This window comes from Engraulis encrasicolus, chromosome 2 (genome assembly GCF_034702125.1).
Source record: "Engraulis encrasicolus isolate BLACKSEA-1 chromosome 2, IST_EnEncr_1.0, whole genome shotgun sequence".
Classification (NCBI taxonomy): Eukaryota; Metazoa; Chordata; class Actinopteri; order Clupeiformes; family Engraulidae; genus Engraulis; species Engraulis encrasicolus.
The window spans coordinates 48514060-48521729 of NC_085858.1; positions in this window are offsets into that span (position 1 = coordinate 48514060).

Here is a 7670-nt window from a genome sequence, read left to right on the forward strand (position 1 = left end):
TATAAGCTATTCTAATGGGGGCAGATTTTGTTTACATTTAATTCTTAACATAGGCCTACTCCAAATATTTTCCCAAAAGGTATCACTGTTTGCTAGTTGTCCCCATTACAATGACCAGGATCTCGGAAAAGTCAGAAAAAGAAAAACCCTCAGGTACTGACAAGTTCAGAGTAGTGAGCATTACAACTGCATGTTGAAATTGGCTGAACTTAGGCTCGCGGTACTGTCATAGCAATGTTATTATGATGTAGTTGAGTATTTTCAGCAAATAGTGAATAGGCCAGCTGGTGACCCGATCTGCAGTAGGCTACCATCATTTAATGAGCGCTTTTGTCTCGGATGGCACGATCTCACTCTCTCCCTCCCTCTCTATGCCTACCTTTACTCCTATTGTCCTTTCCGGCTTTACATCTGTTTCATTCTCACATCCCCTCTCAACTTCTCTCTTAGCTTGTCAAAGTCCTTGAGATTTCAAATGATTAAAATTACATATTTTGTTTTATCACCAGCAGGGGGTAGTATTGTCAAAGAGGACATGAGGCAAAATTAGGCCTGCCAATACAGCACATCTCAGACTATGATGATCTATCTATCTATCTATCTATCTATCTATCTATCTATCTATCTATCTATCTATCTATCTATCTATCTATCTATCTATCTATCTATCTATCTATCTATCTATCTATCTATCTATCTATCTATCTATCTGTGACTAATTACACGATTTCCCAAAGCACAAATGTATTTTTCTATATTTTAAATGTTAATTTTCTTTTCATCCATATACCATATATCCAAAATACCTAGAGCAGTTGGGAGTTTATCATGCAATAATGAGCAACAAGCAAGACATTTTAAAATGCGTAACTTGGATCAAGCAATGATGAGGGACGTTGGACTCCTTTTCATATTAGAGAATTTCATTACAATAAGAGTAGGCTATACTTCAATTTGAAAGTGATGATGATGAATGAACAGATCACATCTGATAATAAATACCTACATGTTCATTGACATTTGAATAAACTTCTTTTTAGGGCTTTTTGCCTTTATATCTGACAGGACAGTGGAGGAGAGACAGAACATGAGTGGGGAGAGATAGACGGGGAAGGATCGTCAAATGACCCAGGCCGGACTCAAACCCGGGTCGCCGGCATAGTAACCCAGCGCCCCTAGTAATAAACTTCTTAATTACATTTAGTTCAGTTTTCGTCTCACACAATGTTCAAGTAAAGTCCTGGTGTGCACTGCAAAGGGGGGTAAAAGTGCTCTGGCCTGGCTACTCTGTACGTTGGAAACACCACGAGTGAGTGAGCAATCCCTGTTAGTGGTGTGCATTGGCACTGCCCTCCCGATTCGATTCGATTCCGATTCGGGAGGTAGCGATTCGATTCAATTCTACGATGCATTGCAATGCATTACATTTCTACTGAAAGCAAAGCAAATGTTTCATCAGACATGATGAGGCAATACAAGTAGTTAGATACTGAACAACATTTTATTGGCTGTTTTCTGTATCAGTCTTGCAGATTTCAATGCTTTGAAGTGCTTTCATGTAGCCCCTTAATGCACGCCGTACCTCCTGTGGCCCGCTGTAATAGACATTGAAAGTTAACTACTATAGTACTACACTACTATGACAGTGCACGGGGCCTTTAGTAATACATTACGACTTGGTCATTGCCATTCTGGTAACAGCTAATTTATAATGCCGTGTCTTAAGGGGTTCATTGAACATTCATTTGCTCCTGAAACATCCACGGAAGTAATTGAAACTTCAAAAAATTGCCGCATCGATTCTGGAACTTGCCGCATTGAATCGAATTGTCCATGGCCCGCATTGCATTGCATTGCCGAATCGATTATTGATGACACCACTATTGGAAACACACCACGAGTGAGTGAACAATCCCTGACCATGCTTTGCTCCAACCACATAGGCAATTATGGTGCATCAGAGCAGACCTGCTGCTGTTTCCTTGATGTTCTGTAGCATGGCTGCCTGCAGGTGTGGGCATCAGCCAGGGCCGGCGATAGCCATAGGCAGACAAGGCGGTCGCCTGGGGCAGGGGTTCCCAAACTTTACCTCGTCGAGGCCCCCTCTATCCTGGCAGAATCCAGCCAAGGCCCCCTCACATGGGTTTGTGACACTTTTTTTCTCCTGTGGTCCCTCTTTCACAACCGTCAGCTAGGTCTGTGAGGGATGTATAAAACAACAACGATAATAGTCATACTGTTGAAAGATGCAATACAACTATAATTCAGTGGAATAGTGTTTAGATTATGTTTGGTAGGCTTTGTGTTAGTGATTTAATTTTTCAATTATTTATTTTGGTTTGCTATACTTTTTCAGCACACCTGCCGCGGCCCCCCTAACAACATCTTGCGGGCGGCCTCCCAGGGGTCCCCGGCCCCCACCTAGGGCATCAAATGTTTTGGGGGCGCCATATGATGCCTGGAAATCCCAGAATTAGAACGTGAACACATTAAACTTTACATTGACACTGATTATTCATGGGCACTCAGTATATACAGTATGTAGGTACTGGATCAGGTATACGACACTATGTTTACGGATGCCAATTTCTAAATGCAAAAACCCCCCAAAAAAACGGGGTGCTCGCATAGGGCACCAAATTGACTAGAACCGGCCCTGGCATCAGCAGACCACATCACGGCTCCCTTCTGCAGCTCATTACTAGTGTATTATCGTTCCAGTGAGCATGTGTGCCTGCCTGACCACCTATCTATCTGGCTGGAGGCCGCAGGAGTGGGCAAAGGGGTTCAGTTGCCCCCAGCCAAGGGGAGCCCAGAATTGGGTCCTCATTACATTGTAGCCTATGTATTGGGTGGCTGGGCAGGCGGCCTTTCAGATTACTTTTTTCCTGGGCCGGGTCAAAGCTGTCAGTGGCCCTGTGCAGGCCAATTCTCAGTCTGAAAAGCCTGGACACAAACAACACCAACAACCACACTACAGCCCTCAGCACTGCTGGGAAACTCTCGCTGCTCTCACCGCTGTGCTGATGACTGACCTGGGGTGCATTTCTCGGAGGCGTAGCAATTAGCCAGTTAGCAACTTCAGTAGTTGGCAATGGGAAAATGCATTGCAAACAACAAAGTAGCTAAAGTAGTTAGTGTCAGCCAACTGCATGTGGGGATTTTATCCTTTTTTAAATTTGTTTGCTGTGTTTTTAGTTTGCTGTGTTTTAATATATAGTGTGTTATAGTGTTTGCTGTGTTTTTATATTGCATGTTTAAGGACTAGTTATTTGGATTGCTGTGCTCACTAATTGCTGGCTTGCTGTGTTTTCACTTTGTGCACTAACTGGCTACTCAATAATGACTGTTTTAATAGCTTTGATGGGACACCTGACAAACATTATTACCTGGCTAATCGGTGCATTGGAATGGTGATGGGGAGGGGTATAAAGAGGCATGTTTTTAGAGGCTCCTGGCATTTGGCGGGGGGATCGGACTGGAGGCAGCAGCAGACCAGGAGAGGAGAGACGGTGCTGGTGGAACGAAACGAAACGAAACGAACCGAACCGAACCGAACCGAACCGAACGGACCCGAACCAGACCAGACCGACGCCGCAGCGAAAGGAACGTGAGCAACCCCTTTTGTGTTTGCACTCCTTACTCTCACCGTGTAATCTGTGCTGCCTGATCCCCCTGCCTTATAGCCAGAAGTGCGCTGTTGGGAAATCACTACCTGGCCTGGAGGACTTGAAGTTGGATTGAAGCCCAACCACGCTTCCAACCAGCTACGAACCGAAACGTAAGAGTCCTCCTGTACCGCATTCATGATTCCGGTGCTTGATTGCATTAAAAACAGAAACTGACACTTGTTCTTTGCTGCCGAGGTGTGCTGGATCCGGACGGAGCAACTGACGTCACCGGAGACCCCCCTCGGCCACCAGAACTGACCACCCTGAAGATTCCCCATCCACGGCTTGGGACACTGACTGGCTACTGTGACCAACGGCCAAGGGCAAGGACCACCTGGACATTAGACTCTGCAGCACTGCTGCTTTTAAAGGACAATCTAGTTTTAATAGGAAAATAAAATATATATATTTTTTTAATCTCTTGTCTGTCTTCTGTGAACTGGGCATTCCGAACCTTACTTTTAATGGTTTTAACCAGGGCTATTGCACGACTATAGTGGCAATCTTTCTTCAGTTTCCAAAATACCACTTAGAGCTGCAGACACAGTAATTTCTTCACGCGCACGACATGACAAGTTCTTAAAGTTTAGGTGTCTTTATATGAAATCAAAAGGTTACAAATCACAAGGCGCATGGCGCACGTACGCACGGTAAGAAAACTTTATGCTCCCGTGCCTTACGCAGCTCTCACTAAACTGGCTGCACGTTCTCAGTTACGTCACTCTAAAGGAGCGTCATCATTAATTATTTATATAAATAGTCATTTTCTTAGAATTACGAAATACACAATGGCATGGATTAAGAATGAAATAAAATACAAATAGCAAATATAAATTGCAACTAAGAAATGTACATACATTTAAGCATATTGTATCTTTTCTGCATTATGGCTCTTACATATCCGGCCCCTAATTGGGTATACTGTAAGATTACGCAATTATCAATTAACTTAAACTAAGAGCCATCAAATCAAGATTATCAATGAACAACAAATAAACAGTCTTTAAATAAAATCTCTTCTCATTTCTCTTCATGTGGCTTCTTGCAGTAAGCACAGCTTATGTACAGATCTCTCCGGGATGTTGTTCTTTGTTTGCAACTTCACACGCCGCACAGTTCCACTGGAGTCAGGTAGGACTTCTACAATTCTTCCCATGGTCCATGTGTTGCGTGGCGATGAACTGTCAACTACGAGGACCACGTCTCCAGGTTCAAAGTTCCTTTTTTGTCTTGTCCACTTCTGGCGTTCCTGGAGGAGTGGGAGGTATTCGCGAGTCCATCTGCGCCAGAATAGATCCGCAAGATATTGTACTTGCCTCCAGCGCTTTCTTGCGTATAGATCATCCTGGTTGAAGATTCCTGGTGGCAGGTTAGGCTGGGTCTTCATCAACAATAGGTGGTTGGGGGTCAGAGGTTCTAAGTCGTGTGGATCATTTGACACGCTGGTTATGGGTCGGCCATTTATTATGCTTTCAACCTCACAAAGAAGCGTTTGAAGGCTGTCGTCGGTGAGGGTCCGTTCCTTAAGCAGAGCGCTAAGAATCCTACGAACTGAACGGATCTGCCGCTCCCAAGTCCCTCCTTGATGAGATGCAGCGGGACTATTGAAAATCCACTTGATGCCTTTCTTTTGCATTGCTTTTTCAATGTCTGATTGGTTCAGGTTTTCCAGTGCCTCTCTCAATTCCTTCTCGGCACCAACAAAATTGGTGCCATTGTCGGATCGCATTATGGAGACCTGTCCTCTTCTGCTTATAAAGCGTCGAAGGACATTGATACAGGCACTTGTGTCCAGACTGTCAGCCACCTCGAGGTGCACTGCCCTGATGGTGAGGCAGGTAAACATCACGCCATACCTTTTGACAGTGCCCCGGCCCCGTTTCACGTCAAAAGGGCCGAAGAAATCAATTCCAACATTGGTGAATGGTGGCTTGTCTGGTACAAGACGATCTTCCGGCAGAGGTGCCATTTTCTGTTCACCAACTCGTTCTCGTCGTCTTCTGCAAACTGTGCATTTGGATATGAGCTTTCTAATGGCGGAGGGTGCTTGTGGGATCCAAAACTTTCCTCTCAATTGAGCTAACATGTAGTTGCGCCCACAGTGACCGATCTGCTCATGAATGTCACTCAGGATGAGAGTTGCAACTCTTGAATGTTTGGACAGTATCACAGGATGTTTTGTGTCCCATGGCATGGCAGATTTAGCTAGCCGTCCTCCTACCCTCAGAATGCCATCTTTCAACATGGGATCGAGGTTTTGCAGCTTGCTACTTATCTTGACAGGTTTACTTTTGCAGAGTGCATCAATCTCCTCAGGAAAGCTTTGGGCTTGGCTGTACCGGATGATTTCTGCTTCTGCCGTTGTCAGCTGTTCCAAGGTAAGTGCTTTCTTTTCCATGGTACTCCTGTACCTTTCCATGCTTTGTTGCACAAGCAGCTTCTGCTTCACTGGATCCTTTTCTGTTTGACTGATCTCACTTTGAAACTCTTTTCTTTTGTTTTTCAGGTTGATCAATAGTTCTCTAACTTCCAGAATCCATGCAGTCGCCCTCTTCAGTCGGTCCCAACTGTCATAGTAATCAAGTAACTTGTTCATACAATCAAGCTTTTCTTCCGTTGTGATGGTGTTTACTGTGACACTTTTCACCTCTGGGTCATTCTGCATGTTCTGATTCAGGTTGTCTGGTCTCTGTGGCCATTCACTTTCTGGCTGTGACAGGAATTCTGGGCCATTTATCCAGTCTTTATCCTCCATTAACGTTTTGGCTTTCATGCCCCTGGTTGACTTGTCAGCCGGGTTCTGCGACGTCCTGACGTACCTCCACTGAGATGGTTTAGTGGCCTCTCGTATGAGTGTGATTCTATTTGCCACGAAGGTCTTGTACCGGGCTGTCTCACTCTCGATGTACTTCAGAACCGTCGTGCTGTCAGTCCAGAAGATTGATGGCTGAAGTGGTATCTGCATTTCCTCTTGCAGCATCCTATCCATCTTGACTGCAACCACCGCTGCTGTCAACTCCAGCCTTGGCACAGTGATCTGCTTGAGTGGGGACACTCTAGACTTCCCCATTATCAGAGAACAGTGGACTCTGCCTTGGTCATTCTCAAGAACGAGGTAAGATGCCGTGCCATAGGCAATCTCGCTCGCATCAGAAAAATGGTGTAACCTGGCAACGACTGTGGTTCCAAAGGCCTGAGGTTTGACACATCTTCTGATGCTGAAGCCTGAGAGGAGACTGAGATCTTCCAGCCACCTACTCCACTGTTCTGTCCGTGAGTCACCGATCTCTTCATCCCATCCTACCTTTTCTTTACACAGGTCCCTCAGAAGAAGCTTAGCAGGGAGTATCAATGGTGCCAGGAAGCCAAGAGGGTCGTAGGTGGAATTTACGATGGAAAGAACACCTCGTCTAGTCTTGGGCTTGTCCTGTGGCTGGAAGCTGTATGTGAACACATCATCCTCTGTACACCATTGTACACCGAGAGCTCGTTCTGTGGGCAGAATGTCCTGTGTGAGGTCGAGGTCTCTCAACTCAGTGGCTCGGAGTTCTTCAGGAATGGAAGACAAGACTCTCCTGCTGTTGCTGACCCACTTGGCGAGGGTAAAACCCCCTTCAGCGCACAGGTTTCGAAGATTCTTCACCAAGAAGACTGCTTCCTCCTCCGTTGCCACCGACTTCAGACAGTCGTCTACATAAAAATTACGTAGAACCGTTTCCACGGCTTCCGGGGCTGTGGTGCCTCTTCGATCTTCTGCTGTTCTTCGTAGCGCATAGGACGCAACACTAGGGGAAGACGTCGCTCCAAAAAGATGCACCATCATCCTGTATTCTTTCACAGGTGCGCTAAGATCACCAGCCGGCCACCACAGAAACCGCAACAGGTCAGCATCTGTCTCCGGGACTCGCACCTGATAAAACATGGACTCTATGTCCGCCATCACAGCTATCGGTTCTTCTCGAAACCTCACTAAGGCACCAATGAGCGTGTTGGTTAGGT